Below are 11,952 nucleotides of genomic sequence, written 5' to 3' on the forward strand. Positions count from 1 at the left end.
TTGATTTTTTCGTATACATACGAGATTTTAAACTTACTAGTCATAGTGTACGCGCTTTGCGCGTGTACTCTATAGTCATGAATATATAACTTTTAAATATTGCATATCCATATTAACCAATGTGCATGAGTTATTAAAAAAATTATAGAAAAAAAAGCAAGATCCTAAAAATGATGAATGTTAATTCCTATTTAGCTAGCTTAAAAGAAAAATCATGTCCTACATAAATTCTCATATGCTTTATTATGATTTCTCGCTTTGTCCCCACCCATCGAAGTTATTTAATTGTCTTCTTAATGTTTGAATTAATTAGCATATGCTTAATATAAATAAATGAAATGATAAGATCGTATATATATATATATATATATATATATATATATATATATATCTTTATCTCCTCTTATATTAGATTATTTGAACCTGAAGAACAATTGTCAAGTTTTCTTTCAAAAGTTATTTGTAAATTTGAAAAATAATATGATGAAGTTGAAAAATAATTAAATTAGTTAATTAAGAGCTTAATTATATAGCTATTTTAATATCAAAATTTTGCTGCTTTTGTTAGTTTTCAAATTATGGTCGAGCTATTCTATTTTAAGTTTGGCCGTTTCCTTCCATTAATTATATACACATCCTCTTAGAAAATATAATACGTAAACATTCATGTTTTTAGTATTATAATATTATAATATTGTATATGGTAAATGTAATTAATTTTGATATATACTTAGATTTTTTTTGTGTAGTCGTTCAAATAAGGAAAACCTTAATAAGTAAATTTTTAGTTGACTTCAAAATACTAAATATTAGGGAAATAATTAAATGACTATTTTGTCTAGTGTGAACTTTATTTTAAAAGGGTAAAAAAGACAAACGACATTTCGCTAAGGGCCTTCGTGCTTTTAATATAGTATAGATTTATCTAGGTTATCTAAGTTTTTATATTTATAGAAAGTAACTAAATTTGTTTACAAAATATATATAAATTCGGTCAAAATTTACAATATATCTACAACTTAGATACAATTTTTTTTTTTATATAGAATCTTGTCAAAACCTACAATTTATATATAATTATATTAGTTGTATATATTTTGTATGTTGTTTCTACACCCAACATACAATTTATTTATGTCTTTTTCTTCGAGTTTCAATCTAAAATTCCAATCAAAACTAGCTTGAATCTTCACTGAATTCTCTCAAAATTGAGGTATAAACTCCAAAAAATATTCTCAATCATTTGCAATAACCTCCAATCCAAATGAATAATAATTTTACAAAATTTTAATTTCAAATGCAAATCTTTGTAACTTTTTAATGATTGTCAATAGAGTTTCGCAATATCAATTACGTTCTAATTCCAAAATTGTTAAAAAGAAACTGCCATTAACAAGCATCAAATTGTCGGTGTCGTTCAAAGAGTTTTCATTTAAATTATCATTAATCGCCTAATTGGATGTCCATACTCATAGAACAAAAGCTTAATGTTGAGGGGTAAGGAATATGAGCCTAGACTTTCTATGTAACAAGCTTCTGGGTGGTACTGCTGGGCCACATAACTTAAGCGTCTAGGTTGGATGAGGAAGAAGAACGGGAAAAAATAGGAAAGATTGGGGCATTTGCATCTATACCCGCTTTTTGGGGTCACGTTTTAACTTGTGCCCGCTTTGCAAAAAAAATTGCAAACGTACCTACTTTTTCGCGTAACTTCAACATACGGGGCTGAAGTAGCAAAGACAATCACGCAAAACTTCAGCATTCTAGTAGACAGGACTGAAGTAGCAAGTGTGCTGAAGTTTTTATTTGTAATTGCTGAACTTAAGCATAGTAGCTGGAGTTTTGTTCTCTATTTGCTGAAGTTTTTGTTTTTGTAACTGGCGAGTTTTTGTTTTGTAACTGGCGAACTTCAGCTCTAGAGCTGAAGTTTTTGTTTTGTAATTGGCGAACTTCAGCTCTAGAGCTGAAGTTTTTGTTTGTAACTGGCGAACTTCAGCTCTAGAGCTGAAGTTTTTGCCTATTTACACTATGAGTGTAATCCTCCCCTTGTTCATAGGTATTTGTTTCTTTCACTTTTTCACATTCTTGATTTTCTCCTCAAATGATGATATACACGATTTTTGTCTGTAACAGAACCATTATTAAGTTCAAGTGATCGTAAAGTTCTACACCAAGCTAATTATATTCTGTATTTTCTGGTTGAAGAGATGTTCAAGCTAGCAGTATCTTTCTCGACGATAAATTTGAAGAAAGGCTAGGAAGTTTGAGCCTAATTGGTCAAATATATGGAACGGTGGTAGTATTAGAGAATTAGTCATAGTGCCTTTCAGTTGTTAATAGAAGAAGAAGAAGAAGAAAACGAAGGAGGAGAATGAGGAGGAAAAAATGGCCGAAGTTGTTTAAAAACTGGGTACACATTAAAATTTTTAAAAAAGATAGGTATAGGTTAAATGAGGACGACCAAATAGGGCGCCCCGTGCAATTTTTATGGAAAGATTAGATTCTAAGATATTATTTTATATATAATTGGTAAATTGTATATCAACCTGTAATTAAGTTAAACTTTAATATTGAGGAATTTCAAAAGTAGTATAAATAAGTTAAAATCTCAAAAGATATAGTAGCATTTTAAATTGAATCTGTTAAATTAAAATAAGTGAAGTCCGTAAAAGTTAAAAGATTTGTAAGGAGAAATCACGAGTTGACATACACCTTCGAATCAAGATTTCAATATTTACTTGAAAGTAAAATACTATTTACAAATACTTATAGCTTAACAATTTGTAAATATTAAAAGTCAGTGTTTAACCATACTAAAATAATATTACATGGCCAAAGACGCCAATATGTTCAATTTTGCAAGTTCCGGACTATGTTTTATCTTATATTTACGATTTTTATGCTATCTAACTTATTTTTCGATTTAAAAATTATTCTGGAAAAAATAAAAAATTTAAATAAAGTGATTCAAAATTTTCTAAAAAAGAATTGGTCAACAGATCGATTAAGGACTACCCGCCTTTGGGTTTAGAGACAAAGGATCTATTGCGAGATTGGCGAATAGCTTGTCAATCAATCAGTCAATCAGACAACTAAAAACTCAATCCAAATATGTTTAGGACAGAAGATTGCGAGAATCTTGTCACCTTTTTAATAAAATTTTACCTTAATTTCAACCTTAATTTGAAATAGAGTTATTTCACATTGTTTACCTCGAAAAATGGGGTAACAATTAAATGTGATTTGTAATTTTAAAGATATGTGATTTATTCTAATACTTGTTAATATACAAGTAATATTAAATTTAAGTAAGAAGAATTGCTGAATCAAACCAGTGTTGCTAGAACAATGAGGACCTCGAGCTCGACTTTCTTGGGGGTCTCGAGGTCAGCTAAGAGCAATGAAATATGAATAATAAAGTAAAAATAATAAAGCTGAAGAACACTTGTTGAGCACGGTAAACAAGAAAAGCAGAGTAGAATAGTATATTGCAGTGAATAATGTGTCTTACAAGATGATTGAGGTCCCCTTTATATAAGAAGGGAAAACCCTAATTTGGTACATTTCCAATTGTGGGAAAAAATTATATTGGTACAGTTGTATAACAATCTAGTGCGGATTTGTACTATTTCATACAGATCTTATCCTATAATTTATGCCCTGATCCACGTGTTCTTGAGAAATTCTCGCTATTTCTTAAGTGTTTTAGAGAATGTGCTGCCCTCGATGTAGGTCGTGCCAGGCCTTCGATCTGCTTCCTCGAGTTGTGTTTCCTTCAACCGGGTCCGATCTTCACTTCGAGTCGCCCGGACTCGGACTCAAAGCCCTATTTAAGACTTTGAAATCGGGCTCATTGATTTTAACCGTATACAGATAGTCCCTGCGTTTCTTAGAATGAAATGATATGAAACGATTTGGATTCCCGTAGTCTTTAGTGATGACGTCATCCCTGTGATGCAAGTATTTCAAAGTGACCAAAATGTCCCGTTGGTCCATTTCCCCAAAAACATTGAATGCAAGCCAGAATTGGTCGGCCACTAATGCCACCGAACCGTCATTGCGCTCCTATAAATATGAGGCAATTTCTTCAAATAAAGAACTTTACTCTTTCTTCTTCCTTTTGCCATCTTCATCTTTTTCTCAAATCACCTATTTCCTCCGCCTCTTCAAGCGCCGGAAAACACCAAGCTCCTGCCTGAAATACCACATCCTAGCGTAACCTGTATTGCTTATCTTACAACCATGGCCAAAACTTCCAAAACGGTCCCCAAAAAGGATAAAGCATCGTCTTCTTCTGCTTCTCGATCGGCCAAATCGGTGGTGCCACCTACACTTGAGGAAATCACTCTCGGTAATTGCATTATTAAGAAAGACTTCAGCATCGAGAATCCTCCCGATGTCGTAGGCCGATGCGAGCACGTATCTCGATGCATTAGCTTGATAACGAAGCAGCTCATCAAGGATGTCAAGAGGGACTATCGCTGGGGGGATAAGGTCAAGGTTCAGATCCCGAGCCCTAATGAAAGCATTACTACCCACAAGGAGGAGTTTTTGAGTGTTTACACTTATCCCTTCACACTGGGTCCCCTCGATCCAGTTGTGATCGACTTTTGCAGAAAGTACGAAGTCACCCTTGGTCAGATTTACCCTTCTTTTTGGCGTATCGTGATCATATTGCGGTATTTCTCTGAGAAGGCTAGAGGTTTGGAATTCACCCTCAGCCACCTGATTCGGTTGTATCGGCCCTAGTTATTTCGAGGGCTCATCAAGCTGCAGCGCCGAACAACAAAATCCTTCTTTGCCGGTACTGACGATCCCAAAGATCGGGGTTGGATGAGCCGGTTTGTTAGAGTAAAGACTTCGGATGTCATCCCCGAGGATAAAATGCCATTCCCGGAGAGGTGGAACTTTAACTGTAAGTGGAGTTCGTATTCCCTGTACCTATTCATACTTTGCTTCCATATTTCATAATGTTGTTATACTTCTTCTAGCAGCTAATGCTTGGGCGCCCGCAGCGGTGCCCGAACTCGAGGATTGGGTCATAAGTTAGCTGCCACTTCTTCCTACGACGAGCGCAAGTGGCGTGAGTTAGCGAAGGGCCAGTGGGAGGCCAAGAACCACGGTAAGTGTCTTTCAACAGTTTTAAACGCTCTTCATATTTTGGCCATAGCCTTTATGTGACCGTAGTCTTTTAATATGGTCATAGCCTTCGGGTTTCTCACTTGGACTTGTTTCCCGAAAAACTTTCCGAACTTGTTTAAAGAGTTTGTCCCCGAGTATATTGGCCTCAACCTTTGTTTCGAGGGGATGCCTTTTTGAGGTCTTATGAGTCTGAATTTTTGATGGCTCAGATGTATTGACTACTAGTGACAGTCCCCGGGTACTTCGAGGTGCTTTGGCCCTTGAGCCGCTTCCCGTAGGATTGTAAGTGTAGAGCTCGTATGATATAAAACTTCTTTGAGATACAAAGTATTTTTAATATAACCAGAATGCTTCTTTAAATAGTTGATACATGCGTACATGTTTTGCCGTCGGGGCTCGACTATTCTATACGGACACGATTCATTTGACCGTTTGGCCCATTACAAAGTTCTCCTATCGAGGCCCTCTTAGGCGTGAAGTATCTTTCTCAAAAGTATAACCTCCGAGGGTGATGCCCCCCAGTATTCGAGGTTGATTGAAAAGAAGCCTTGAATACTTGTTGAATGTTCCTTAGGTAGCATATAGGTGTTGCCTCGTTAAAAACCTTGTCGGTAAAACCCATTTGGGATAAAACCCGATCTAAGGGAAAAAGAGTGCAACACATTCTTTCAAACCCAAGGTCTTCGAGCTGAGAGGTGCCTCGATATCTCCAATCGAACATATGCAAGGTGTTAGTTTTAACTACAAATGGAAAAGGGGAGAAGGTCATACCTCAGTAGTAGTATCGCTTGAGCAATGATACATTCCAATTGTTTGGTAGTTGCTCGCCTTCCATTGTGCTAAGTTTGTAGGATCCTTTCCCTACGACCCCGAGGACACGATACAGTCCTTCCCAATTGGGACCTAGTTTCCTTTTGTTTGGATCTCGAGTGTTGAGAGTGACTTTCCTTAGGACTAAATCCCTGACTCTAAAGTATCAAAGATTCATCCTTCTGTTGTAATACCTTTCAATCCTTTGTTTTTGCGCGGCTATTCGAATTAATACGGCCTCATGTTTTTCATCGAGTAGTTCGAGAGAAGTGTTCATAGCTTCGCGATTTGAGTCCTCGGTGGCATGCTAAAACCTGATGCTAGGTTCCCCCGACCTTGACTGGGATCAATGCTCGGACCCGTATACTAAAGAAAACGGGGTCTCCCCCCGTGCTGGACTTTGATGTCATTCGATATGACCACAGTACCTCGGGCAATACTTCTCTCCATTTCCCCTTCGCATCATCTAACCTTTTATTCATATTTTGAATGATGGTTTTGTTTATGGACTCGGCCTGACCATTTGCGCTTAGGTGGTAAGGTGCTGATAGGATCCTTTTGATTTTATGGTCCTCGAGGAATTTTTTTACTTTGCTGCCGATGAACTGTTTCCCATTATCACATGCTATTTTGGCGGGTATCCCAAACCGACATATGATGTGGTCCCATATGAAGTCGATGACTTCTTTTTCTCTTATCTTCTAGAAGGCCTGCGCTTCAACCTACTTTGGGAAGTAGTCAGTTAAAAATAAAATAAATTTAGCTTTACCTGGCGCCGTTGGTAGGGGGCCGACGATGTCCATCCCCCATTTCATGAATGGCCACGAGGATAGGACCGAATGGAGTTGTTCACCGGGTTGATGGATCAAAAAGGCAAATCTTTGGCATTTATCACACTTTCTGACGAACTTCTTGGTATTCTTTTCCATGTTGTCCCAATAATACCATGCTCTGATTACCTTGCGAACCAGAGAATCTGCACCAGAATGGTTCCCACAGGTACCCTTGTAGATTTCTCGTAGTACGTAATCGGTATCCCCAGGTACCAAGAATACTGCCAATGGTCCATCGAAGGTTCTTCTATATAATGTTCCATTTTCATCGAGTGAGAACCGAGATGCTTTGGCTCGAAGTGTTCTTGATTCTTTTGGGTCTGCGGGGAGCTTCCCATGTTTCAAGTAGTCGATGTACTTATTCCTCCAATCCCATATTAGACTTGTTGAATTAATCTCTGCATGGCCTTCTTCGACCACCGACTTAAATAATTAGACGACAGTCCCCAAGATAGTATCATCTTCTTCGACCGATGACCCCAAGTTCGCAAGTGCATCGACTTCGCTATTCTGTTCTCGAGGTATATGATCCAATGTCCATTCCTTGAAGCAGTGCAATGTCATTTGAAATTTGTCCAAGTACCTCTGCATTCGATCGTCCCGAACCTCGAAGCTTCTGTTTACTTGATTTACTACCAAAAGGGAGTCACACTTTGCCTCGATGACCTCTGCTCCAAGTCTTCTAGCTAGTTCGAGACCTGCGATCATGGCCTCATACTCGGTCTCATTGTTAGTCAACTTAGAAGTTTTGATAGATTGCCTAATGACACTGCTCGTAGGCGGTTTTAAAACGATGCCGAGCCCGGACCCTTTCACATTTGAGGCATCATCTGTAAAGAGGGTCCATACCCCTGACGACGTGCCCATTTTTAACAAAAGTTCCTTTTCTACTTTGGGCACGAGGAAAGGTGCAAAATCAGCCACGAAGTCCGCCAAATTTTGGGACTTGATAGTTGTTCGAGGCTGATATTCGATATCATATCCTCCAAGTTCGATGGCCCATTTGGCCAACCTGCCCGATAATTCGGGTTTATACAAGACATTTTGAAGTGGTTACGTGGTCAGCTCACATATACGATGGCATTGAAAATATGGTTTTAGTTTCCTAGATGCGCTTATTAATGCAAGAGCTAACTTTTCCAAATGGGGGTACCTGGTTTTAGTATCTCTAGGGTCCGACTCACATAATAGATAGAGAATTGTGTACCTTTCTCTTCCCGAACCAACACGCCACTTACCACCACCTCGGACACGACTAGATACTAGTAGAGCATTTCATCTTCCTTTGGAGTATGGAGCAGGGGTGGGCTTGAGAGATACCGTTTTAATTCTTCCAAGGCTTGTTGACATTTCGGAGTCCATACGAAGTTGTTCTTCTTTTTGAGTAGGGAAAAGAAATGATGGCTCCGATCTGATGACCTCAAGATAAATCGACCTAGGGCAGTTATCCTCTCGGTCAGCCGTTGTACGACTTTCACATTGTTCACCATGGTGATCTCCTCGATGGCTTTGATTTTATCGAGGTTGATCTCGATCCCCCTGTTCGATACCATAAAGCCCAAGAACTTTCCTGAGCCGACTCCAAAATTGCATTTCTCGGGGTGAGTTTCATGTTGTATTTTCTTAGGATATCAAACGTCACCTGCAAATGGGTCAAATGTTCCTCTGTGTGCAGGGACCTAACTAGCATGTCATCAATATAAACTTCCATAGACTTACCTATTTGATGCTCGAACATCTTATTAACTAGGCGTTGATACGTGGCTCCTGCATTCTTCAGTCCGAAGGGCATTACATTATAGCAATATGCACCATACTTTGTGATGAACAGAGTCTTTTCCTGGTCCTCCGAGGTTCATTTGAATCTGATTGTACCTGGAGTAGGCATCGAGAAAGGTAAGGATCTTGTGGCCAGCCGTAGTATCGATCAATCGATCGATGTTGGGCAGTGGGAAAGAATCTTTGCGGCATGCTTTGTTCAAATCCTTGTAGTCTACACATATTCTAAGTTTGTTTCCCTTTTCAGGGACTACTATGTTAGCTAACCATTCGGGATATTTTACTTCCATAATGGATCCTATCTTGAGAGAAGTTTGGTTACCTCTTCTTTGATGAATGCATGCTTTATATCGGACTAAGGTCTCCTCTTTTGCTTCACCGGTTTAGATCTGGGATCAACACTTAGTCGATGGGTGGTTATCTCCGGTGGGATTCCTGTCATGTCTAAGTGGGACCAGGCAAAACAATCAATATTATCGATAAGAAATTAAATGAGTTTTTTCCTGAGTTCGGGGGTTAACCTTGTCCCCAGGTATACCTTTCGTTCTGGAAGATGTTCTATCAATATGGCCTGCTCGAATTCCTCGACCGTGGACTTTGTCGCATCTAATTCTTCTGGGGCAATGAAGGTTCGGGGGGTGAGAAAATCTTCTTCTTCATCCTCAGCAACCTGTTCATCGGACACTTGTCCCCCGGGCTCAACCGAGGACACATGCTGTGATTGCTATTTGTCCATCTGTTCATCCTTTGACTTTTCCGATGTGGATGGTGCCGATACCGATTCCAAGTCGTGCACTGCAAACATCTCCTTATCTGCATGTTGCTCTCCATATACTATTTTCATGCCATCCTTTGTTGGGAACTTCAAGATTTGAAGGAGAGTTGATGGCACCGCCCTCATGCTATGGATCTATGGCCTTCCAAGCAAATCATTATACCTCATGTTACCTTAGATGACATGAAATTTGGTGTCTTGTATGGTTCCGACCACGTTGACTGGGAGGATGATTTCTCCCTTTGTTGTTTAACTTGCCATGTTAAAGCCATTCAAGACACGAGATGCCGGTATGATTTGATCGAGCAACCCAAGCTGCTCCACTACCCTTGACCTGATTATATTTTCCAAACTGCCTGGATCCATGAGAACACGTTTAACTTGAACTTTATTTAAAAGGATAGAAATTACTAGTGCATCATTGTGAGGCTGAGATAAGGCCTCGATATCTTCCTCGCTGAATGTAAGGGTGTTCTCGGGCATGTAATCCCGAGTCCATTTTTCCCTTGTGATGGAAACTTTGGTACGTTTGAATATAGGTATTTGTGGGACGTCGACTCCATCGATGATCATGTGAATGACATGCTGAGGTTCTTCTAGTTCATTCTTCCTATTTGCATCCCTTTCTCGGAAATGGTTCTTGGCCTGGTCGCTGAGAAATTCATGAAGATGTCCTTCATTGAACAACTGGGCTACCTCCTCTCTAAGCTGCCTGCAATCTTCAGTCCTGTGCCTATGAGTACCATGATATTTTCACATCAAGTTGGGGTTCCTCTGAGAAGGATCGGTCTGCATAGGCTTGGGCCATCTAGTTTCTTTAATTTTGCCAATGGCTGAGACGATCCCTGAGGCATCGACACTGAAGTTATACTCCGATAATCTGGGTGCCTCTGCCGATTCTAAGTGTTTATCAAACCCGGTTTTGCTCATGAGTCCCCGAGAACTTTGACCTCGATCTATTCTTTGATCATTTCAAGGTACGTTGCGCCTTGAAATGTTCCTTCGATCCTCGACGTACGGCTGATATCTTTCTTTATTCGATCTTGACCCCTTGTCTGCATTTCCTGACTCCCTTACTAGTAACCTGCTTGGATAAACTGAGCTCGAGCGGGCTCCCAATTGGTTATCTTGACCCTAATTTTTTATTGGTACCTATTATGCACATCCACAAGTCACAACATGATACTTGACCAAGTTTTGCTTCAACTGCTTCGAAGCTATCGAACTTCGTTCATTTAGCCCCTGAGTGAAGGCTTGTACGGCCCAATCATTGGAGACCGGTGGTAAATCCATTCGTTCTGATTGGAAACGGGATACAAACTCCCTCAACATCTCGTTCTCCCTTTGCTTTATTTTGAATACATTAGACTTCATTATTGCAACTTTTATGGCACCGGCATGTGCCTTTACAAATGAGTCTGCCAACATGGCAAACAAATTGATAGAGTTCGGTGGTAGGTTATGGTACCAAATCATGGCACCTTTAGACATCGTTTCCCCAAACGTTTTTAGCAAAACAGATTCAATCTCATTGTCTTCCAAATCATTCCCTTTTATGCCACAAGTGTATGCGGTGATGTGCTCGTTGGGATTAGTGGTTCCGTTGTATTTCGGGATATCTGGCATCCGAAACTTCTTCGGGATGGATTTCAGAGCCTCACTCTGGGGGAATGGCTTTTGCACGAACTTCTTCGAGTCTTGTCCTTTCAAAATTGGAGGTGCTCCCGGTATTTGATCGACCCTTAAATTACATGTCTCCACCTTTTTGTCATTTTCTTCAATCTTCCTTTCTCCGCTCTCAATCCTTTTGGCGAGCTCTTCGAGCATTTTTATAATTGTGGGATCGGTTCCCGAGCCATTTTCATCGGGCCTTTCTAGTGCTGGTTCAACACGCCACAAGTTTACTTGTTTGGCTGTATTTGGAGTTCTATTTTGACTCTGAAGTTGAGCGATGATGGCTTGCTGGGCTTGCAACATTTCGAATATCACCTGAAGGCTGACTCCTCCCTCTTCCATTCCTCGTGTTCTTTGGCCGTTGGGTCGGGGTTCCCTGTGTTCATTCCGTACGGGGTCTGTGCCAACATCCATGTTTAGAGTGTTATGCAAACTGATATAAACTGGCTCCACATTCGGCACTCCCTCAGGGTTTATGGGTGGTACACCGACCCCTATACTGCTATTTTATCTTAGACCTGCGTCCTCGTGAATGGGTGCATTCTTTGTGCTAGACATGTTCAAGCCTGAAATCAAAGAATCTTTGACAAGAAAAAGTGTGAAGAATAACGTGTGTTATCAGAAAACTAGCACTAAAACAATCACTATTATCTTTAGCCCCACGATGGACACCAAACTGTTTACCTTAAAAAATGGGGGTAACAATTAAATGTGATTTGTGATTTTAAAGATATGTGATTTATTCTAATACTAGTGAATATACAAGTAATATTAAGTTTAAATAAGAAGAATTGATGAATCAAACCAATGTTGCTAGAACAATAAGGACTTCGAGCTTGACTTTCTTAGGGCTCTCGAGGTCAGCTAAGAGCAATCAAGTATGAATAATAAAGTAAAAATAATAAAGCTGAAGAACACTTGTTGAGCACGGTAAACAAG

This window comes from Nicotiana tabacum, chromosome 18 (assembly GCF_000715075.1).
Source record: "Nicotiana tabacum cultivar K326 chromosome 18, ASM71507v2, whole genome shotgun sequence".
Classification (NCBI taxonomy): domain Eukaryota; kingdom Viridiplantae; phylum Streptophyta; class Magnoliopsida; order Solanales; family Solanaceae; genus Nicotiana; species Nicotiana tabacum.